Source organism: Dendropsophus ebraccatus, chromosome 8 (genome assembly GCF_027789765.1).
Source record: "Dendropsophus ebraccatus isolate aDenEbr1 chromosome 8, aDenEbr1.pat, whole genome shotgun sequence".
Taxonomy (NCBI): domain Eukaryota; kingdom Metazoa; phylum Chordata; class Amphibia; order Anura; family Hylidae; genus Dendropsophus; species Dendropsophus ebraccatus.
In genome coordinates, this window is record NC_091461.1 from 80,785,764 (window position 1) to 80,810,813 (window position 25,050).

The 25,050-nt window shown below is 46.2% G+C and overlaps 1 protein-coding gene across 1 annotated transcript in view; it reads left to right on the top strand.

Annotated features, from left to right (window-relative positions):
- The first annotated feature begins 12,531 nt into the window (after window positions 1–12,531).
- The window catches only part of TUBGCP2 (tubulin gamma complex component 2), a 273,496-nt gene continuing 260,977 nt past the window's right edge, over window positions 12,532–25,050 (top strand). Inside the window, exons 1-2 of the mRNA XM_069980752.1 lie at window positions 12,532–12,575; window positions 13,204–13,296. The gene's annotated coding sequence lies outside the window, so the exon portion shown is untranslated. The remainder of the gene's footprint in view (window positions 12,576–13,203; window positions 13,297–25,050) is intronic.

The following is a 25,050-nucleotide window of genomic DNA, read 5'->3' on the forward strand; positions in this document are numbered from 1 at the left end:
TAAAGATGGAACAACGGCCGAACCATGTGAAGGTGCCCCTGTGCCACGCAGACAAGTTTGCCTCAATCTTCTTTAACATAGGCGGGAAATTAACCCTGAATAGATCGGAGATGGAGGGGGTAAGCTGAACCCCTAGGTAAGATAGAGAAGAGCTCGACCAGCGAAAGGGGAAGGAGTCAGCAAGAGTGGAGGCCAGAGAGGGGGAGAGGGAAAGGTTCAACGCCTCGGACTTCTGTAGGTTAATTTTATAGTTGGAAAGGGTTTGAAATCTGGTGAGCTCAGAGAGCAAGTTGGGAAGAGAGACAGTGGGGTGGGTGAGAAAGAAGAGAAGATCGTCCGCGTAGGCTGCTACCTTATGAGTGACCGAACCCACACGAACCCCCGATATGTTTACATTCTGCCTGACGTGGCGTAGGAAGGGCTCCAGTGTCAGTATGAAAATTAGGGGGGAGAGTGGGCATCCCTGACAGGTACCGTTGTGTATGGGGAAGGAAGACGAGAGAAGGCCGTTGACAGAGACCTGAGCCGAAGGATGTGAATAGAGAGAACCAATCCAGGCCAGCATACGAGGGCCCAGCCCAAGATGCTGGAGAGTGGCGGTCAGGAAGGGCCAGCCAACTCTTGTCAAAGGCCTTCTCGGTAGAGAGGAACATCGTTGGTAGGGAGTTAGAGTGGGCATAATGTATAAGGTTGATGGCCCTAGTGGTATTGTCCCTAGCCTCCCGGGTGGGCATAAAGCCCACTTGGTCTAAATAAATGATGGGTTGTAAAAGTGATGTGAGGCGGGAAGCTAGGATTTTGGAGAAGAGTTTTAAGTCGAGGTTCAGGAGGGAAATAGGACGGTAGTTCTGGCAAAGGGAAGGGTCCTTTCCGTCCTTGGGGATGACCGTAATGTGAGTGCACAGGGAGTCGAGGGGGAGATGAGAGTCAGCAGAAAGAGAGTTATAGGCCGCTAAGAAGTGGTCACTGAGCAAAGGGGAGAAGGCTTTATAATAAGGGAGCGTGAGCCCATCAGGGCCAGGGGCCTTCCCCGACGGGGAGGATTTAATGGCCCAGTTCCACTCCGTGGATGTGATGGGTGCCTCTGCTAGGGACACACTCTCTTCCGGCAGAGAGGGGAGGCCAGAGCCAGAAAGGTAGTCGGAGATCGCCGAGCATAAAGCATCCAACGAGGACATCGAGGGCGGGAGGCTGTATAGTTCGCTATAGTATGTACGGAAGGCTTCCGCTATATGTGAGGTTAAGGAAAGTTTGGAGCCCGATGGAGAGGAGATGGAAGGTATAAAGGAACGAGCCCTTTGGACCCGAAGCGCGCGGGACAGGGTCTTACCTGGCTTGTTGCCGCACTCAAAATAGCGACGGCGGCACCGAGCCAGGGAGGCCCTGGCATTGGAAAAAGTAAGATCCCGGAGCTTACTACGGAGGGCAGCCAGCTCCGCACCCGTAGACGGGGTGAGATACAGTTTATGACGTTTATCCATATCAGCTATCTGGGAGACCAATGATTTTATCTTTGCCGAGCGTTCCTTCTTAAGCCGAGATGCAAGCTTAATGAAGGTGCCTCTGATATAGCATTTGTGAGCTTCCCAGATCACTGATGGGGACGAGTCGGTGGTAACATTGGTGGAGAAATAGTTAGTTAGCTCAGCTCGCACTTCGGAGAGAACCCGCGGGTCCCTCAACAAGGTCTCATTGAGGCGCCAGCGCCAAGATCTAGGTTGCGGTAGGGGAAAGGATAGAGAGAGGGAAATAAGGGCATGATCCGAGAAAGAAATCGGGTCTATAGAGGCAGATACCGCCTGATCCAGGTGTGAATGGGAAATAAAGAAATAGTCGATACGGGAGTAGGAATTGTGAGGGTGGGAGAAGAAAGTGAAATCTTTGTCCTTCGGATGCAGGATACGCCAGACATCCATCAACTGGAAGGAATAAAGAGATTGTTTGGCACGGCGGAGAGAAGAGAAGGGGAGAGAGGAATGCCCGGACGAAGAGTCCAAAGTGGGGTCTAATGCCATATTGAGGTCCCCCCCAAGAACCAACAGGCCCCCCAGGAAATCCTCCACTTCCAAGAGGCAGCGATCTAGGAAGGCTGGCTGGCCGGTGTTAGGGAGGTACACTGTACCGAAGGTACAAAACGTACCTGCCATTTTGCCCTTCACAAAGAGGTAACGCCCCTCCTCGTCTACCCTCTGGTCTATAAACTCCCATGGGGCCAATCAGGAGAACAAAATGGAGACGCCTTTGGTCTTGGAGTCCGGTGAACAACTGTGATACGCTTCAGGGAAGTTACGGTCTGAGAGTTTTTGCAGGCTATCAGCTCGAAAATGAGTCTCCTGTAGGAAGGCCACAGAGGCCCGCTTGGCCCACAGGAGTCGCAGCAAGGAGAAACGCTTCTCAGGAACGTTCAGTCCTTGTGCATTGAGGGAAACACAAAGAACAGACGACATCTCTCAGGGAGGGGCGACGAGCAGACACCAACACACACACCAGGGAAGGGACTAGGACAACAAACCAAGGGAAGACGAGGGGAAGGGCGGGGAGAGGGCAAGAGAAGAGAGAAGGAAAGACACAACAACAAGCCTAACAGCCCAGACAATAAGCCTGGGAAAAACGCCCAGGGGGAGGGCACGGAAGCCCAAAGGGCGAGAAAGGGGAGTGACAGAGAAAGAACAAGGGGAAAACCCCACGCACTAGGTAGACCAGAGTCCCCAAAGAGGAGGCTGGTCCGGGACCTGTGCAAAACAGGAGGGGGTATGAGGAAGGAAAGACCAAGATTCGGGCAGCTCCGGCCACAGATCTCGGCAGTGAGAAGCCATCTCAGCCCGGTAGGTATACGCGAGTCAGGGAGCAGTTGGAAAAGTGGAGGGCAGTGAAGGAGGAGGATAGAAGAGTACGAAGAGGGGAGATGAGATGTGTGAGAATATAGGTAAAGACAGTTCAACATATTCTGCGCATTTGCATATTACAGGGGTACAGGCGATGGGTATGTAAAAGACACCCCTAGGGAACATCCAGCGGTGTGTGCAACTCGAGCAACAACAAAACAGCATATGAAAACCCCCGAATGGACAGTCCACCTTAGAGACCAAGAGGAGCAAGCAAACTTTATGCTAACCAGCCCCCACCCACTCCATCCAGCCATACCCTGCATAAGAAGAAAGTCATAAGGAGGGGGGGGGGAGGTAAGGAGGGGAAAGGAAGGCGGTTTGGAAAAGGGGGGGAGGGCGGGGAAATGGAGAGGGGGCTGATGGGTAGGGGTAAGGGAGGGAGGGAGTCAGAGGGGGGGAGATAGGGTCTCAGCAGAAAAATGATGAGCTAATCCTCCACCCGACAGGCCAGGAGAGTCCACAAGGAACGGGAGGGGGAGGGGGGAGGCGGAGGGGGGGGGGAGAGGGAAAGGGAGGAAAAGGGAACGGCACAGGAAAACGAGAAGAGAAGGGGTGCGGGATGGGCACACTTCCAATATCCAGAGTACCGGGATGGGAGAGTCATAACACCCCCTGGCCCCAGTAGGCAGCCCGCTTAACGAGCCGAAAGCATGTCCCAGCGGTCATTCTGAACTCCCCAACAGAGCTCCTAGACCCCTCTGCGTCCATCATCACACTCCCTCAACTGTGCCAATAGATTCGGGACACCCCGAAGGGCGATAGCGGTCAACCGGAGGGTGTCCACGTTCGGCAGGAGTCAATGCAGGTCACACTGAGAGCCGATAAATCAGCGGGGGGAGCGGGAACCCCGTCGCAAAGGAGACTGGGTGAACCGCCGAGTTGATCGCGGCACTCTGTCTTCTGTAGCTTGATCGAGGACTGGAGAGGGAAGCACAGGAGCAGTCCAATCCGGGATGGAGAGCGATAACAGACCAAGCAGCGATAGGGCCTCAGGCAGGTCCTCTGGAGACCAGACAAGGCATGTAGTGCCGGAGTGTCGTATGATAAGGTGGAAGGGATACCCCCAGCGGTAGGAGGCCCCCTGGTCCGTGATGGCAGAGAGCAGGGGACGGAGAAGGCGCCGCATTGCAAGTGTGCGCCTGGAAAGATCAGGTAGAAGGGAAACTTCCACTCCGGCGTAGTCTATGGGACCCTGTTCCCATGCCCGCTGCATCAACACTTCCTTCTGTTGGTAATTGTGCACGCGGCACAACACGTCTCTAGGACAGTTCCGATCCTCCGAGCGGGGACCTGCGACCCGGTGAGTTCGGTCCAGCTCGATGTGGGTGTCGTCCGGGTCCCCAAGGTAGCGGTTGAAAATCATCCTGACCTCCTTCACCAGCCGATCTGGACCCACGTCTTCCGGTAAGCCTTGTATCTTGACATTAATGCGTCGGCCTCTATTCTAGAGGTCGTCAATATGTGTGATCATGTCTCTGATCGCGGCCTCTTGTGCGTCCAGGCGTGGGAGTATGGAAGCAAGGGAACGGTCCATAGTACCCTGGCGGGACTCTAGGGCTGACACCGTGGTCGTGACTGCTGCCACCGAGGATTTTATTTCCGCCATATCTCGGGCATGGCGCTCCTCCATATGGGAAAGTTCAGCCCTCGTTGGCAGGGCCTGCAGGAGACTCCTTACCTCCGCAAGCAGCGTAGCCGGAGCAAGGGATGCAGCAGTATCGCGGGTCCCCTCTGCGGTGGATGAGGGTGACAGGGTAGCCGCCGGGCGGAGGATCTCCGGGACCAATTGGCTCAGGTCCGGAAAGGCGCTGGCCTGCTTCTGTGTAGCCTGCCGTGTGGTAGGCGCAGTGGCAATCTTGTCCGCGGGAGACTAGGTCAGGGAGAAGGGCGGTGTGGAGCGCACAAACCGGACTATGGAGTCTCGTGGAGTGGCCCGAGGTGTGCAGGTAACCTTCTTGCCCCCTTTGGGCATACCGAAGCCCGATGGTTAGGTATTAGCACTAGGTATTGTGAGGATCGGGCCGGAGCTGCAGCAACATGCGTCCTCACTCGGCCATGTCCAAGCCAGGCCCCAGGATTTTTATTTTTCTATCCTTTACAGATGAAAGAGGTTTCTCCTATATAGTGCCACATTTTGCACTTTAGTAGTATTTATCAGATGATTGACAGATCTCCAAAGAGTTTCTGCAGCAGCTGGTATTATTTTCTAAGAGCTCTGTACTGGAGGATGTCTTCCCTCTATCCCAGAGTTTCCCAACCGGGGTGCCGCGGCACACTAGGGCGCCGGGAGAACCCGCCAGGGGTGCCGCGGGATCCCTGTGGGAATTTTCACTGTCTCTTTAATAGGGCTGGGCGATAATGGCCTAAATCAATATCGCGGTTTATCGTACATGTAACCGCGGTAATGATAAATTGAAGGATAATTATGACACGCCCCTTTTAAAAGCCACACCCCTTTTGAAAACCCCATTTTCCGATGGTAATACAAACATGGATTTATTCCATATAACAATGTGCAGCAAACTTCACAAGTAATACATAATATTTTGGCATCTCCTACACCATTTTCAAGTGCCACTTGAAAATGGTGTAGGAGATGCCAAAACGTTGTATATTACTTGTGAAGTTTGCTGCACATTGTTATATGGAATAAATTCATGTTTGTATTACCATCAGAGTATTTTTACTAGCTGACTTGATCCAAGGTCTGGGATTCATCTGCTGTCACCCACAGTTCGTTTATTGTGCTGCCTATATTTTTTGTTATATCTATCTATCTATCTATATACTGTGGGGGAGATTTCTCAAACATGGTGTTAAGTGAAACTGGCTCAGTTGCCCCTAGCAACCAATCAGATTCCACCTTTCATTTTTCAAAGAGTCTGTGAGGGATGAAAAGTGTAATCTGATTGGTTGCCGGGGGCAACCTAGTTAGTTTCACTTAACAGCATGTTTGAGAAATCTCCCCCAGTGTGTGTGTGTGTGTATATATATATATATATATATATATATATATATATATATATATATATATATTGTAGGGATCTTCCCGGGGGATGGTGTGTTTGGACACAGTTCAGGCAGCAAACTTGGACTTATAAAAACAGCTTTGGTGTTTATTTGTAACATAAACAGTCCAGCAAAAGAAATACAGCAACACTGTGCTTTAAGAATAAAACAAAACAAAAAGTCCTGCCCGTCTGGGCGCTTACTAATACACTGGTCACCTCTCTGGCACTTCAGTCGGCAGTATTGCGGGGTGTGAACAGGCCCCAGCAGCGGCTGTCTTCCCAGCTCTCACCAAACAGACCACACAGGCTGTTTACTCCTGTCTGAGAGCAAGTTCCCCTGCAGCTCTGTGGAGCTTTTACCCTGTTGCAGGCTCAACAGGGCACACCTGCCTGCAACACCCGAACTGGATCGGGGGGAAGGGAATGGCAGGTCCCACTACCAACCTACCCACCATTCCAGTAAATCCAGGCCCGGAAAATGAAAAGAACCACTCAGCAGCATAACACTGCTGAGTGACAGATCTCACCTGGATTCACCATCTCACCATATGCAGTAGCCTGGGTGAGATGTACCTCCCCTCGAATACTTCTCCAGTGACATGTCTACAATATATATATATATACACACACACAGGGCCGCTTTAACCTAGGTGCATATGGTGCACGTGCACCGGGCCCCCTAGTTCAGATCACGTGACAGGGGCCCCCCGGCTGAGGAGAGCAGTGAAGGGGAAGGAGCTGAAGACACAAGTGTCGGCGCTCTGTGACACCTGTGGCAGTGCGGGGCTGGTGGTCGGGAAGGAGGAGGACTGTAGCTGCTTCCTGTGAGACCTGTGGCAGTGCACAGTGCACAGTGACCGGGTCTTACAGGAAGCAGCTACAGCTACAGGCTGCACTCCATGCTCTGCTGGCCCTGTCTGCGGGGGAGCCCAGGAGGTTGTGCGACTTCACAAGCATCCAGCCTCTCCCCAGGCAGAGTGTGTGGAGGCTGGGGAGCAGCACCTGCACAAAGGATGTAAGTAGTAGTAGCGAGGTGTGGAGGGGGGGAATTGAAGCTGGGGGCCCACTGACAGAGGATTTGCCCACCGGACCTGTCCGGAGTATGTCCCGTTAAACCCCGCCCCCTGTTCTCAAGCCCCGCCCCCGGCACAGACCACAGGTGGTGTTTTAACACTGCCATTCAGAAGTCACCCAGCTTTCCTGCATCTTATATTGTTGTATGACTGAGGCCACCCAGCTTTCCTGCATCTTATATTGTTGTATGACTGAGGCCACCCAGCTTTCCCAGGATCTTAGTCTTAGGCTAGGTTCACACTGCGTTTTCAGAATCCATTTAACGCATCCGTTTTTTTGCAAAAACGCATGAAAAACGGATTGCAAAAAACGGATTCATTTGTATGCATCCGTTTTTCCATTGACTTCCATTATAAAAAAAAAACGGATCCGTTAAACGGATGCTGAAAACGCAATGTGAACCTAGCCTTAGTATGATGGGGATCACAAGATCTTACAGACTAGAAGGTCTGAGTCAGTCTTCCTAGTCTGTAAGCTCCTGTGTCCCCCCAGTCTTCCTAGTCTGTAAGCTCCTGTGTCCCCCCAGTCCTCCTAGTCTGTAAACTCCTGTGTCCCCCAGTCCTCCTAGTCTGTAAGCTCCTATGTTCCCCCAGTCCTCCTAGTCTGTAAGCTCCTGTGTCCCCCCAGTCCTCCTAGTCTGTAAGCTCCTATGTTCCCCCAGTCCTCCTAGTCTGTAAGCTCCTGTGTCCCCCCCAGTCCTCCTAGTCTGTAAGCTCCTGTGCCCCCCCAGTCCTCCTCCTAGTCTGTAAGCTCCTGTGTCCCCCCAGTCCTCCTCCTAGTCTGTAATCTCCTGTGTCCCCCCAGTCCTCCTCCTAGTCTGTAAGCTCCTGTGTCCCCCAGTCCTCCTAGTCTGTAAGCTCCTGTGCCCCCCCAGTCCTCCTAGTCTGTAAGCTCCTGTGTCCCCCCAGTCCTCCTAGTCTGTAAGCTCCTGTGCCCCCCCAGTCCTCCTAGTCTGTAAGCTCCTGTGTCCCCCCAGTCCCCCTAGTGTGTAAGCTCCTGTGCCCCCCCAGTCCTCCTCCTAGTCTGTAAGCTCCTGTGTCCCCCCAGTCCCCCTAGTGTGTAAGCTCCTGTGCCCCCCCAGTCCTCCTCCTAGTCTGTAAGCTCCTGTGTCCCCCCAGTCCCCCTAGTGTGTAAGCTCCTGTGCCCCCCCAGTCCTCCTCCTAGTCTGTAAGCTCCTGTGTCCCCCCAGTCCTCCTCCTAGTCTGTAAGCTCCTGTGTCCCCCCCAGTCCTCCTAGTCTGTAAGCTCCTGTGCCCCCCCCAGTCCTCCTAGTCTGTAAGCTCCTGTGTCCCCCCCAGTCCTCCTAGTCTGTAAACTCCTGTGTCCCCCCCAGTCCTCCTAGTCTGTAAGCTCCTGTGTCCCCCCCAGTCCTCCTAGTCTGTAAACTCCTGTGTCCCCCCCAGTCCTCCTAGTCTGTAAGCTCCTGTGTCCCCCCCAGTCCTCCTAGTCTGTAAGCTCCTGTGCCCCCCCAGTCCTCCCCCTAGTCTGTAAGCTCCTGTGTCCCCCCAGTCCTCCTCCTAGTCTGTAAGCTCCTGTGTCCCCCCAGTCCGCCTCCTAGTCTGTAAGCTCCTGTGTCCCCCAGTCCTCCTAGTCTGTAAGCTCCTGTGCCCCCCCAGTCCTCCTAGTCTGTAAGCTCCTGTGTCCCCCCAGTCCTCCTAGTCTGTAAGCTCCTGTGCCCCCCCAGTCCTCCTAGTCTGTAAGCTCCTGTGTCCCCCCAGTCCCCCTAGTGTGTAAGCTCCTGTGCCCCCCCAGTCCTCCTCCTAGTCTGTAAGCTCCTGTGTCCCCCCAGTCCCCCTAGTGTGTAAGCTCCTGTGCCCCCCCAGTCCTCCTCCTAGTCTGTAAGCTCCTGTGTCCCCCCAGTCCTCCTCCTAGTCTGTAAGCTCCTGTGTCCCCCCCAGTCCTCCTAGTCTGTAAGCTCCTGTGTCCCCCCCAGTCCTCCTAGTCTGTAAGCTCCTGTGTCCCCCCCAGTCCTCCTAGTCTGTAAACTCCTGTGTCCCCCCCAGTCCTCCTAGTCTGTAAGCTCCTGTGCCCCCCAGTCCTCCTAGTCTGTAAGCTCCTGTGTCCCCCCAGTCCTCCTAGTCTGTAAGCTCCTGTGTCCCCCAGTCCTCCTAGTCTGTAAGCTCCTGTGTCCCCCCCAGTCCTCCTAGTCTGTAAACTCCTGTGTCCCCCCAGTCCTCCTAGTCTGTAAGCTCCTATCTCCCCCCCAGTCCTCCTAGTGTGTAAGCTCCTAAGTCCCCCCAGTCCTCCTAGTCTGTAAGCTCCTATGTCCCCCCAGTCCTCCTAGTCTGTAAATTCCTGTGTCCCCCCAGTCCTCCTAGTCTGTAAGCTCCTATGTCCCCCCCAGTCCTCCTAGTGTGTAAGCTCCTGTGTTCCCCAGTCCTCCTAGTCTGTAAGCTCCTGTGTCCCCCCAGTCCTCCTAGTCTGTAAACTCCTGTGTCCCCCCAGTCCTCCTAGTCTGTAAGCTCCTGTGTCCCCCCAGTCCTCCTAGTCTGTAAGCTCCTGTGTCCCCCCCAGTCCTCCTAGTCTGTAAACTCCTGTGTCCCCCCCAGTCCTCCTAGTCTGTAAGCTCCTGTGTCCCCCCCCAGTCCTCCTAGTCTGTAAGCTCCTGTGTCCCCCCAGTCCTCCTAGTCTGTACGCTCCTATGTCCCCCCAATCCTCCTAGTCTGTAAGCTCCTGTGTCCCCCAGTCCTCCTAGTCTGTAAGCTCCTGTGTCCCCCAGTCCTCCTAGTCTGTAAGCTCCTGTGTCCCCCCAGTCCTCCTAGTCTGTAAACTCCTGTGTCCCCCCCAGTCCTGCTAGTCTGTAAGCTCCTGTGTCCCCCAGTCCTCCTAGTCTGTAAGCTCCTGTGTCCCCCCCAGTCCTCCTAGTCTGTAAACTCCTGTGTCCCCCCAGTCCTCCTAGTCTGTAAGCTCCTGTGTCCCCCCAGTCCTCCTCCTAGTCTGTAAGCTCCTAAATCCCCCCCCAGTCCTCCTAGTCTGTAAGCTCCTGTGTCCCCCCAGTCCTCCTAGTCTGTAAGCTCCTGTGTCCCCCAGTCCTCCTAGTCTGTAAACTCCTGTGTCCCCCCAGTCCTCCTCTTAGTCTGTAAGCTCCTGTGTCCCCCCAGTCCTTCTAGTCTGTAAGCTCCTGTGTCCCCCAGTCCTCCTAGTCTGTAAGCTCCTGTGTCCCCCCAGTCCTCCTAGTCTGTAAGCTCCTGTGTCCCCCCAGTCCTCCTAGTCTGTAAGCTCCTGTGTCCCCCCAGTCCTCCTAGTCTGTAAGCTCCTGTGTCCCCCCCAGTCCTCCTAGTCTGTAAGCTCCTGTGTCCCCCCCCAGTCCTCCTAGTCTGTAAGCTCCTGTGCCCCCCCCCAGTCCTCCTAGTCTGTAAGCTCCTGTGTCCCCCCCCAGTCCTCCTAGTCTGTAAGCTCCTATGTCCCCCCAGTCCTCCTAGTCTGTAAGCTCCTATGTCCCCCCAGTCCTCCTAGTCTGTAAACTCCTGTGTCCCCCCCCCCCCAGTCCTCCTAGTCTGTAAGCTCCTGTGTCCCCCCAGTCCTCCTAGTCTGTAAGCTCCTGTGCCCCTAGTCTGTAGGAGGACGACTGGGGGGACACAAGAGCTTACACACCCATACTCCCTACAGTGGGAACCTGTTATAGCTAGAAACTGTTCCAGTGGTGATATTAGGTGTGTACGTGCCCCCACTAGCTTCATTCTCCATTATTCATAAAGATTTAGAGGTATTGTACCTGACATAGCAATGCCCTCCGACCATACTCCCTTTTTATAACTCGTCATAAAACCTGATGCACTGAGTATAATGCACCAGTAATAATACCTGATAAATATAATTCAGTTAAGCTTTATAAGGAGAGGGGGCCCACTCTTGAGGTCTGTGCACTGGGCCCACCAGTGTATTAAAACGGCCCTGCACACACATGTACATACAGATAGGAGACAGATAGATAGGAGATAGGGTGCGTTTACACAGAAAGATTTATCTGACAGATTTTGGAAGCCAAAGCCAGGAATGGATTTGTAAAGAGGACTGATCCCAGTCTTTCCTTTATGACCTGATCCCTGTTTATAGTCTGTTCCTGGTTTTGGCTTCAAAGATCTGTCAGATAAATCTGTCTGTGTAAACGCACCAATAGATAGATAGGAGATAGATAGATAGATAGATAGATAAATAGATATGAGTTAGGGTCCATTTACACAGACAGATTTATCTGACAGATCTTTGAAGCCCAAACCAGGAACAGACTATAAACAGGGATCAGGTCGTATAGGAAAGACTGGGATCTATATTCTTTTCAAATCCATTCCTGGCTTTGGCTTCCAAAATCTGTCAGATAGATAGATAGGAGATAGATAGACATGAGATAGATAGATAGATAGATAGATAGATAGATAGATAGATAGATAGGAGATAGATAGATAGATAGATAGATAGATAGATAGATAGATAGATAGATAGGAGATAGATAGGAGATGGATAGATAGATAGATAGATAGATAGATAGATAGATAGATAGATAGATAGATAGATAGGAGATGGATAGATAGGAGATGGATAGATAGATAGATAGATAGATAGATAGGAGATAGATAGATACAAAAAAAAGAGAAAAAGCAGCACTGCTCAATTGGCGTTGGGTTGGTGCCAGCGGACCTAGGTCTTGACTCTTGACCGTATTCAAATAGTAAGTAGATAGTCCACAGCACTCAAAGGGTTAACGGTGCGTAATGTAGATTTATTAAAAAAACATAGTGGAGCACATTGTTGTTGTTTTTTTTATAAATCTACGCTTTGCACCGTTAACCCTTTGAGTGCAGTGGGCTATCTACTTACTAGATAGATAGGGGATAGATAGTATATAGATAGATAGATAGATAGATAGATAGATAGATAGGAGATAGATAGATAGGAGATAGATAGATAGGAGATAGATAGAGAGATAGATAGATAGATAGATAGATAGATAGATAGGAGATAGATAATAGATAGATAGGATAGATATCTACTATCTATCATTACATCTACCTATCTATATATCTATCTCCTATCTATCTATCTATCTATCTATCTATCTATCTATCTATCTATCAATCATCTATCTATTATCTATCTATCATTACATCATTTATCTATCTCCTATATCTCTCTACCTAATATCTGCCCCCAGTCACTGTCAAATGCTGCCCTCCCCTCCTCTCCCGCACATACAGTTGGGGTCAGCTATAGGTCAGCACCTCCATGCTCCCCCGGCCTCTCTCCCGCACAGGAAGGAATCCTCTGCCCCTGTCACTCAGTGCTGTAGCACATATATCTGCTGGCAGCGTCCCGGGCAGATCGTCACACACGGCTGCTTCCAGCTTCCTGCCAAAAGATAACGAAGTGCCGATTCCTGTAGGGGACACAGTGCGGTGCCTGGTGGGGGAGGATGTGCCGACATATACCTGACCCCTGCAGCCACTTCATGTACGGGAGAGGGGAGGCCGGGCACACCGTGCAGCTTCCAGAGCCGCCTGGCAGCAGCAGCAGCACTGGGCACACAGCACGCCTGTGCGCAGCCTGTCAGATCTCCAGTCCTCCTCCTCAAGAAGAACAGAGGGGAGCAGAGCATGCGGCCGCCGGTAAGGAGAAGGGAGGGGGGAAATACTGCAGATACCGTCCTGGCAGAGTTGAGGTCGGTTAACCGACGCCAGAGACGGTATCGGTATTTTGACGGTATCCTGCCCAGCCCTACTCTTTAAGCACCCCGAGAAGCTGCGGCCACGCACAGTGAGCGGGCGGAACATTAAAGTGAGCAGAATGTAGGAGCTGTCAGCGTCCTCCTCCTACATTCACTCCCACGCTGGGACGTGCCCTCTCTGGCCGGAGTGATGTTGTGACATCATCACGCCTGCCGGAGGTCCCGTCCCTGCGGCTCGCAAGATGGAGCCAGAAGAGGAGGGGAGCTGCTGCCTGCAGCCACAAAGCGCGGATTAGGATCTGGGGGCATTATTAGTTCATGGGGGAACTTCTGGGGGCATTATTAGTTCATGGGGGCTGTTCTGGGGGCATTATTAGTTCATGGAGGCACCTCTGGGGGCATTATTAGTTTATGGGGGCACAGCAGGGGATCCTACATACAGGGGGCATCCCACATTCCTACTCGCTTTACTGCACATAACACCAAACAGCGCAGTTACTTTGGGAGCCTACAGGAGGGAGAAAGGAAATTGCTAGAAATGCGCGGAGCCTAAGATGTTTGTCTCGCAGGTTCTAAAGAGATGAAAGAAATCATCATGGAGGACTGGACTGGATGAAGAGGAAAAGGGAAAGTGACGCCTCAGATAAAAGAAGACGTCACCTGTGAGTCACTGTATGACGGTTTTCTTATTTTGTAGAACATTATTTAGTAGGGGTGCCCCGAGGTAATTTTTTTTTCCAAGGGGTGCCCCGAGGTGGAAAAGGTTGGGAAGCACTGCTCTATCCTGTTCTCTCTTGCTGTACCTTTGCTGTAAAATTCCATATAAAATCCACTTCCAAAGATGTTCATTAGCAGCTGCTATTAATGGTGGATTCATTATTAACCCCAAGGGTCATTACTACACATTGAAGAAACCATAAATATTGTCTCTTCATGTTACACTCATGTTACAGTTTATTTCAGCAATCAGGTGAATGGCAGTTTTGCTTCTAAAGATGTTCTGCAGCAGCTACTATTAATGCTAGGCTTTAATCTTTAGGTGTATAAAATGACCAGTAGACTATGCAAACATTTTAGTATGTAAAAAAATATATGGAAAGACAGACGTCATCTCAAACAGTAATATATACCAATATTCCATTGATTGCCACGCGCCCCTGCCCCGATTCACGTTTTGGTGTTGGTCTTTGACAAGGTGTTGACAAAGGCAGACACTGAAACATGTTGGTGCACACGTGGTGTGAGTCACACTGATCGTCTCACTACTTAGATCCCAGGTAATCCCAAGATACAGATGGGGGGAGAGCATGGTAGTATGTGTCTTTTTTATCAGGATTTTTTTATCTCTTTTTGCAAAAAAAACAAAAAACACATTTGGGTGCATCTGTTTTTCTATTGACTTCCATCATAAAAAAAAAAACTGTTAAAACTAAGTCAACCTAATTTTTGCGTCCGTTAAAAAAAGGTTGAAACGGATCAAAACAGATGCACACAAATGCATCAGTTTTTTGGGGGAAAAAACGGATTAAAAGAACGGAACAAACGTAGTCTTCCATTTTAAAATAAAAGTAAATAAATAATCACATTTCTGATCTCACATGATAAATGGCGTGAGCGCAAAAACCTGCCAAGTTGAAAAATTGCAGATTTTTTTGTCACATCAAATCCAGAAAATTGTAATAAAAAGCAAGCAAAAAAGTTGCATATGCACAAGTAAGTTACCGATAGAAACTGCAGGTCATGGCACAAAAAATTATACCTCATACAGCTCCATAGACCAAAAAAAAAGCTTTATAAGGATAGTAATAGAGAATTTTTAAACACATTTAGTTTTAAAAGGTTTTTTTGTTTTTTTTTAAAGCAGTCAGGTAAAAGAAAAGTTACATAAATTATCGTAGTTATCACACTGACTTCAGCAACATATATAACATGTCAGTTTTACTATAGAAAAAACAACGTAAACACGCAAAATTCAATTTCCCTGCACAAATAGTTTTTTTTTCATATATGTATATTTACCTTTTCATGTTGTGTCAATCTGGAGGTAAACTTGCTGTTGAGAACTCTGACAGAAGATTATAGATATACTGTAGAAGTTGGAGACAAAGTGCATTGCTATCTTTACTTAATGAACTTTGAGCTTATTTGATAAGAAGTAATCTGTTTACTACACTTGTTTGAAGTGATTGAATGCAACCATTTATTTGTACCATGAACAGTATCTCATGAAAGTGTACCCTAACACGAACATTTTTGTAAGTATTTTATCTTTTTTTTTTAATTGGACAACACTGAAGATATAAAGATGAAACAGACAAAAAAAAGAGATGCAGAGTGCCTCATAGGGTGACACAACCTTGGTCTTAGGTAATTCTTGAGGCCTAAGGAATGCACTAAAAAAATTTACAAAACTTTACAGCAACTTTTGGAGGTTTTGTTTTTACACCACACACCAGTCCTCTCCCCCTGTATACAGACCAAACACACACCAGTCCTCTCCCCCTGTATACAGATCCCACACACCAGTCCTCTCCCCCTGTATACTGAGCACACACACCAGTCCTCTCCCTCGGTATAAAAACCGCGTGTGCACGGGCACATACACACACACGTCCTCTTCCCCTGTATCTCTCCATGTTACTGTGGATATTGGAGCTTCCTTTCCTCTGTTTCTGCAGTGAATGGTGCAGCAGCTCACTACTTCCTGCTTGTAAGCTCAACACAACTCCATCCCTTCTGGTCATGGCCCTGCCCCGCCTGGTGACATCACACTGGGGCTTGGCAATTAAATCGAAATAATTCGATTAATTCGCCTAGAATGCTAGAATCAATTAGATTTTTTGTGTAAATCGTAAATTTGATTTTCACAAAAGATCATTGGGGGTGGAGTGAAGCAAGACAGCGTGGAGAGAGGTTCCGGGGTGGCCAGGAAGGGAGAGGGACACAGGTCAGCCGCGGCTCTGCCATGTAAAAGGCGAGGGCTCTGTTAAGAGGCTGGAGGCCGCCGGTGCCACATCTCTCCGGACCACTCACCCGACACTGTACCGCGCGGCCTCCAGGCTCTTACACGGCAGAGCCGTGGCTGACCTGCGTCCCTCTCCCCTCCCGGCCACACATGCAGGTCCCCAGTCTGTGGAGGAGGCTGCAGGGACTGTAGAATAGGGTGATAGCGTTGCTGCAGGTCCTGGAGCTGTATAGCGGGATCAGGGGTGCACAATCCCGCTATACAGCTAGTTTTGGCTGAAGTCGGAGTCGGAAAAATGTACCAACTCCAGCTTTAAAAATTTTTTAGAACAATTTAATTGAGTTTTGATATGAATTTTATAAGTTTTGCTCATCAATATATATTATGAAACCATAAAGAAGGTGGAATAAATCCACCAAAAAAACAAATGCAGGACCAGATGTAAAGAAATATATGTTTTTTCTTTTATTCACATATATGTAGAAAAATTATATACAAAACACTTTAAAAACAGTATAGGAGCTGATACATAGACAGATCCCCAAAGAAATTGGTGGTAGTAGATAGAAAAACACAATTAATATCCACAATACAAAGTATATAAAGTATATACTTTATAAGCATTGGGCATATATCTAAACAATGTTATATAAAATGGTGTGCAAAACAAATACAAAACCAATATCCTTATCCATATATACTACCCATAAAGATTGTCCTTAGTGCAGTGACCACCATACCACTCACCCGACGCGCGTTTCGCGTATTAGCTTTATCGAGGGTGATGTCACAAGTGGCAGGCTCTCCTTATCTATATCACAGTCAACCAATCGTAAACGTACCCCACATGTGTTGTGTATAGATGTAATCAATCGCCATAATGCGTCTGCCTCGGCAACCCGGAAGTGACGTCATCTCGGAGTCACGTGTAATCACATGACCGGAGCCAATCACACTCATATATATATATATATATATATATATATATATATATATATATGTCTCAAAGAGAATATATTACCATACACCTTATATAAACCCCCACATTGTTGAAGCTATAATACTCACATGTGATACGTACATAATGCACACCAGACCGGATGTGATGTAATGTCACATGGTCACTCCGGCTGGTCACATGATAGCAAGTAACGTCATAGACCGGAAGTGTCCCAGACGTTGTACTTACATGGATCACATGTGCAATCAGGTGACCAGGCTTCAGTCACATGATCGCATATCTGGAAACATCAAATTTATTGTTTATTGACATATGTTGGCAGCAGCAGAGGAGGGATACCTCTTATGTGTTTATGTCTCGCTCAATGAGATTCTTAGCGGCGTATCACCCTTTGATGTGATGCTCCGCTCTGCCGCTGGATGTTTAGTACCGTTTGTGTGGAATGTACTGAATTGTTTGTCACACAGTTGTCCTTGTTGTTGAGGACCACTGCCTTTCCAACTTTTTTCTTTGTTAATGGAAAAACTAAAATAATAAAGAGTTTAAAAAAAAGTAATAATAAAATTGACATAATTAAATATATACAAATCACTTTTCTCAATATAGTTGTGCTGGTATATAAATAGTGTTCATATTATTTAAACTTGACAATCAGTCCAGTGTGTGTGAAAAAGATATGCGATATAGAATAAAGTGTGATATACATGTGATTGTGTGTATGAAAATTAAGATAAAGGGTGTGTGAAACACAGCGAATGAAAATGAAGATAGAAAAGAAAAAAAATAAAAATGAGAAAAAAATAAAAATATATAAAAAAGTTTTTATGTAAGAAGATATATGTAAAAATGAATTAAATATATGTGAAGTGTGATAATGTGAATGTGTGAAGGAGTATTGTGTTATTTGTAAAACGTGTGAGAGTGAACATAGTGCAAATTGTTAACATGTTCAAGTATAGTGGACATAATGTGCATAATTGCATATCATTCACTTAGGGAGTGAAAGATAGAATAAAATATGTGAAACATAGCCTCCCCTTTTGCATTATATGGCGTATACAAAGCTATGTAACCATGTAGCCAAAACCACCATTACATACACCAACGTAATACTCTTAGCCGTTCCAGACAATATATATATATATATATATATATATATATATATATATATATATATATATTGCACAGCATCCCAGGCCCACCCACGGGCTCAATAAAATCATGATAATTGTGCATATTGCACTATGCCCAATGCCACAGTACCAAATGATTAGGGGTAAGGAAGCCCAGTGCTATGTGCCAAAAGGGGGGAGGGGGGGGCTAATACCAAGCAGACGAAAAATAAGGCTGTTTACAATTGAAAAGAACAGACGCCGAAATCTTGCATCCATCTCTTCACACATGGGAAAAGAACAGTTGACCAACCTTCAAAACCTAAAATCCTATACGAACAAATAGACAAATGAATGAGAGACATAAAAATACCTTTATTACGTACAGTACATAAATAAAATGTCTCAAAGGAGACAATATAAAATTTTAAAATTGAAGGAAGAAGAAAGAAATTAAATTAAAACAAGTAAGAGAAAAAAAAAAGGAAAGCCCCTTACTTGGACGAAAGAGGAACAAATGATTCAAACTTCATGTCCACGTAGAACAGGATCCAAAGTCCTGTAGATAAAAATAATAATGACGATAGATGAGCGGACAGGAGCAAAGATCGTCACTATTACAGATAGGATACGAAGCTGTTACCTTCGTTTAATCTAAACGGGGCAACTGTATTTAGAAGGTATATCCATTTGGTTTCTTTTTGAGCCAAATGTTGTTTCAAATCTCCTCCACGCATATTGGCATATACTCGGTCAATGCCTCTAAACATTAGTAGTGTTTCATCACAATCGTGGACTTGTTTGAAATGTCGAGGAATTGTTTTAAGTTCAGAGCAATCCACCGTGTTCTTGGCTGCTCGTTTATCCAAGACATGCTCTCTTACTCGACTTTCAACTGGCGTGATGTCATGCCCATATAAATTTTCTTGCACGGACAGACAGCATAATATATTACCCCTTTGGTCTCACAATTTATTGAATGGCAAATGGAGTATTCCTTTGACCCATTTGAACTGCAAAATCCTGTCTCCTGACCCATATTGGGGCAAGCAACACATTCCACATACCATTCATTATTCATTTTTAGCACACAGGTTTTTGTGTAAGTATCACATCACGTTTTGCATGGCACTTTCACTGGCACTGAGCACTATTTTATTTATTTTTTTGCACATTATTTTGGGGCACTGTCACTTTAAAGATGTGGTATTCTTCATTTTTTTATATTCCTATATATATGTATCTATGTCCTTTAGACACACATGACGAAAACACTGTCATGTGACCTTTTTGGTCACATGGTCACGGGAGTAAACTTACTATTCTTTCTTTATATCTAATTTGGATGTATATGTTAGCTGATTTAGTTAGTAATTGTACAATGATTAATATTGTAGCCTAATCTTTATTATATTTGATGTTTCCAGATATGCGATCATGTGACTGAAGCCTGGTCACCTGATTGCACATGTGATCCATGTTAGTACAACGTCTGGGATACTCGCTATCATGTGACCAGCCGGAGTGACCATGTGACATTACATCACATCCGGTCTGGTGTGCATTATGTACAGATCACATGTATTATAGTATTAGAGTATTATAGCTTCAACAATGTGGGGGTTTATATAAGGTGTATGGTAATATATTCTCTTTGAGACATATATGAGTGTGATCGTCTCTGGTCATGTGATTTCACGTGACTCCGAGATGACGTCACTTCCGGGTTGCCGAGGCAGACGCATAATGGCGATTGATTACATCTATACACAACACATGTGGGGTACGTTTACGATTGGTTGACTGTGATATAAATAAGGAGAGCCTGCCACTTGTGACATCACCCTCGATAAAGCTAATACGCGAAACGCGCGTCGGGTGAGTGGTATGGTGGTCACAGCACTAAGGACAATCTCTATGGGTAGTATATATGGATAAGGATGTTGGTTTTGTATTTGTTTTGCACACTATTTTATATAAAAAAAAATTTTTCTTTTCTTTTATATATATATATATATATTTTTTTTTTTTTTATTTTATTACTACATTTTCAAATGAAAACACAATACAAAAAAAAAAAACATCCAATAAAGGGAAATACAAAAATTCATCTACTACCATGTTCTCCCCTACCTACCCAACCCTCCCTATTCCCTTTGCCGCTGGGGGGGGGGGGGGGGGGGAAATAAAAAATAAAGAAATATAAACATCATAAATAAAACATCTCATATTTCTGTACATACACTCTCCATTTTTCATAAGTCGGAGGTTGTGGGGACATCCACGCTCTTACAATCACAAGCCTGGCGTAAAATAACAACCTGCCCAATTTCTCCCTCTGTTTAATCGAGACCTTAATTCCAGAGGTATCTCCTAAGATAATAGTAACTGGAGAACAGGGTACTTCAGTTTGCTCTTTATTTGTTATCTCTTGAAGCACAGGTTTCCAAAAACTATCCAATTCTGAGCAGGTCCACATCATGTGTCCAAAGTCCGCCTCCAGGTAATCACACCTCGGGCACCGACATGACCCTTGCTCCTTAAACTTAGCCAGAAACCTAGGAGTATAATACAGCCTATGCACCAGATTAAACTGTATCATACGATGATTCCCTGATTTAGATACTTTTCTTACATTCAGAAATATCTGTCTCCATTGTTCTTCACTTATTTGCCCAATTTCTTGCTCCCATTTTCCCCTACTCCCACTGGACACCTCCTTCCTTACTAACAGATATCTATAAATGAAAGACACCACTTTTCGTTTAATTAGAGAGCCCCTGATCTTATCTACCAGCCCATCCCCCTCTATCTTCAATCCCTGCTTATTCACACATTCTACCAGGGCAGAGTATAATTGGGCATAATCTAGCCAGTATTTACTTGGCACATTAAACTCTTCTTGTATTCGCGCCCATTTCTTAACCCTCCCTTCCCACATAATATCTGATAAGTACCGTACTCCCGCGTTAAACAGACCAGTGCTTATATCTAGCCCTTTCGTACCCAGAGACTTATTTAGCCATAAGTGGGTGAAACCAAAAGTCCCCTCAATTCCCAACATCCTTCTCACTGACTTCCAAACCCTATACAAATCCGTTAACATGACTCTCTTCTTCCCCTTATCTTGGGCTAGTATCCCCATTTCCATCTTCTGTATTATATCTAGTTCATTCCAGTACCCATTACCTCCCAATTGGCCAAGAAAACTATTTGTGGTGTCCCTAGTAAACCAATAAAGCTGGGATGCTAGGTGATATAATTTCATGTCTGGGATACCCAACCCTCCCTTCTCCAGAGGCATAGTAAGGACATCCAGCTTTATTCTTACTCTCCTTCTTCCCCAAATTAAGTCGTTTATTAGTTTTTTAATTCTCCTGAAGTATTTCTCACCTATCCAGGTGGGAGCTACCCCCAAGACAAACAATAACTTGGGGAGAAGGATAGTTCTTAACAATACAATCCTATCCATTCTAGTAAGGGGCAGCCTATGCCACACTAACACCTTTCTCTCCAGTTCACTTATCGTCCTCTTAAGATTTAACTCATTAAACTGTTCTATCCTATTTGTTATATGGATCCCCAGGTACTTAAACCCTTCATCCTTATTAAGCACTCTCACTGGGAGATCTCTGAAATGCAGATCAGAACCCACTGGCATAAGAATAGATTTATCCCAGTTCATTAACATTCCCGAGAATCTCCCATTAGTTTGAATCAGCTCTATAATCCTAGGAACCGCTCTCTCCGGGTCCTTAAGGAAGAAAAGAATGTCATCCGCATAGAGTGTCACTCTGTCCCCTCCACCCCTCGCCCCGAACCCTTCTATCACTAAATCAGTCCTTATCTGGGAGGCCAAGGGCTCCATACAGAGGGCGAAGAGAAGAGGAGAGAGGGGACACCCCTGCCTAGTACCTCTCTCTAACTGAAAACAAGAAGAGTTCTGACCATTAACCATAACTGCGGCTTTAGGATCCCTATAGAGTATCTTTATCATTCCTATAAATTTGGGCCCAAATCCAAACTTATTAAGAACTTCCCACAGATACTCCCACTCCACCCTGTCAAACGCCTTAGCTGCGTCCAAAGACAGGATAGAGTGGGAGGTCGGGGCCTCCAGTAATTGCATATTTTCAAAAACTCTTCTAACATTGAACTTGGCCATTCTCCCGGGAATAAACCGTGACTGATCCTCGTGAACCAGTTCTCCCATTATATTATTTAACCGATTGGCCAACACTCTTGCGAAGATCTTAGCGTCAGTGTTTATTAATGATATTGGTCTATACTACTCTAGCAACAAACCATCCTTCCCCCCCTTTAAAATTAATGTAATTAAGGCCTCTCTCATTGAGGGCGATAAATAACCCACATCAATTGAATAATTTAAGGCTTCCAAAAGGGGAGGGAGCAACTCCTCTTTATGTTCTTTATACAGGCTATAAGGGATACCATCCATACCCGGGGATGAACCAACCTTAACCCCTTCTAATGCATTCTTCAGCTATTTTAAGTTCAGGGGTTTATCTAAGTTCTCCCTTTGTTCTTCCGTTACCCTAGGCAGCTCAATCCCCTCCAGATATTCCAGCAAGCCCTTCTTCTCATATATAACCTCCGAGTGGTATAGGTTTTTAAAGAAATTTACAAACTGTATTAATATATCACCACCATTTACTATGTGACCAGAGTGAGTCTTAATCGCGAATATGTTCCTATTCGCCTCCTGATTTCTGATTATCGCCATTAAGCCCTTATTTGGTACTCCTGCCCCTAAGAATCTTCTCTTACAGAGAAAACCTGCCTGATTCTTAGCCTTTTGGAATAGATAATTATGAAGCTCTTCCTGTTTCTCAATTAAGTTATTTCTCAATTCTGGGGATGGTCTGCTCATGTACTCCTCACTCTCTTGAACCTTCTTTTTAAGCCCCTCTTCCCTATTCCTAAAATCTTTCCTTAATTTACTAATTACCCCAAAATATTTACCCCTGATATAAGCCTTAAGCATATCCCAAACCATGTGTGATGAGGCTGTGTTTTTATTTATTTCCCATATTTCTTTAAATTCCTTCCCAATGTCACCCTTTTGCTCAATCAAATCCAGCCAATCACTATTTAATCTAATGGGCCTAATAACTTTATCAGTGCACGTGATTATCTCAGCTAAAATAGGTGAGTGATCAGACAAACTCCTTACTAAGTGATCTATCTTTCCTATCCTTCTAAGCATATAATTATTAACTAGAATCATATCTATTCTTGAAAATATTTTATTTGTTCTATTCCAACAAGTGTATGTCCTACCATCAGGGTTTCTCATCCTCCACACATCTATTAACCCGTGTTCCCTAACAATATCAACTAGAGGTGACTTATTCTGTGTTTGTTTCCCCAAATCATTAATTCTCCTCCTATCAATCAGTTCGTCCATGACGATATTAAAATCTCCAACCACCAAAACCGGACAACCCACATACTCCTTGGTGAATTTGAATACCAGCTCAAGGACTTGCCTTTTGAAAGGAGGAGGAATGTAAACCGCAGCAATTATACACTCAACCCCCTCTAATCTTCCGTGTAAAAAGACAAATCTCCCGTCCATATCCACTTTTTTATTTTTTAGCACCCAATTAATTTTGTAATGTACAAAAATAGCTACCCCCCGTGAGTAATTAGAATAAAGAAAGTGATACTGAGCAGACCAACATCCCTTTGTGAACCTATGGGCAGTGTCGCATGTGAAATGTGTTTCAGTTAGGGCCACAATCGCAGGCAAAAAAAATTTTATATATTGAAATATTGCCAACCTTTTGTTTCTGTCCCCCAACCCCCTAACATTCCAACACAGAATTTTTACCATATGAAAACAAACAAAAATAAATTATTTTATTATTACATCAGCATTATTACCTCAGTAACCCTTTTGCTCTAGCCACTCATTGGCTTCACCAGGGGAATTAAAAAAACGTGACTGCTCCTCATATATTATCCTCAGTTTTGCCGGAAACAAAAGAGAGTATTTAATATTATGATCTCTCAGCCTCTTTTTGATCTGGAAAAACTCACCCCTCCTCTTTTGAGTGTCATGTGCATAATCAGGGAAGAAAGAAATTTTGTTGTTATTATATCTCAGTTCTCCCATGCCTCTGGCTTCTCTTAAGATCATGTCTCTATCCCTGTAGGACAGTAATTTCATCACAATAGGTCTAGGGTGAGCACCACTCGGGGGCCTCCGAGCCGGCACCCTGTGAACCCGCTCTAAGCTGAAATTTAAAGAAAACTTATCCTTACCAAAGGTAGTGACCAACCAATTTCTCATCCATTCATTTAAGTCCCTACTCTCTGTTCCCTCCGGAAGACCAATTAATCTTAAATTATTCCGTCTGTCTCTATCCTCCATCTCATTAAGTTTCTTTCGCAGCTCCAAGTTTTGGCTGACAGATTCTTCTGTCAGTTTTTTGATCTTACATAACTCATCCTCCAAGTCACTGACTCTTTGCTCCACCCCGGTAAATCTTTCCCTAATCAGATTCATGTCTGCTCGAAGCAGGGTAATATCGGATCCGATAGATCCCACTTGCGTACTCAACGCCGCAATGGACCCGTCACATTTTTTAATGGCTGTTAAAATTTCCCCCAACCAACCCGGTTGTTCCACTGAACTATTCCCTACAAAGCTGGTCTCCATACTCTCGTCAGGTCCTTTACTTATTCCACCTGATTTACTGCTAGCTCCTGGGGAACTGAAGATTTTATTTATCTTCCCTGAAGCCTTAGTCTCCTTAACCTCCCTGGCAGCATTGCCTACTTTCCTCGTCATCTTCCCTGCACCCCGTCTCTGCCCCACAATTTAAAGGTCAAAATATAACAACACACACAAAAAAAAAAAAAAAAAAAACAATTATAAATAAATACAATATGTACAACTGATTCCTCTAAGCTCAAAAAAGGGGGGCAATTAAAGCTGAGGATAAGACCATTCAGCTTTTTGTTGGTCCGACAGTCCGGGGCAGGAAAATCCCTATATCTGCCACAAGGGCAGTAGTATCACTGCCAAAAAGCACAAGCAACGCAGTCTGCAGTCACACAGCAGGGCTGACAGTCTCTCCAGTGGTGATTAATATCATACGTTTCCTTAACATGAAGTTCGAGCACAGTCTATGGAAGTTGTAACACTGTTAGCCCAGCTTAAAGCTATCAGAGATGAGACTGCAGTTACTAGTAACAGGGCATCAGTTAGTAATGAGTTAGTAGCAGAATAGCTCAGCCAACAAGGCCAATACATAAACTGCCCTTTCCAGCAGAACAGTCAAAAGTCACACAGCAGGGCTGACTATTTCTCAATGATGGTTAATGCCATACGTTTCCTTGACATGGAGTT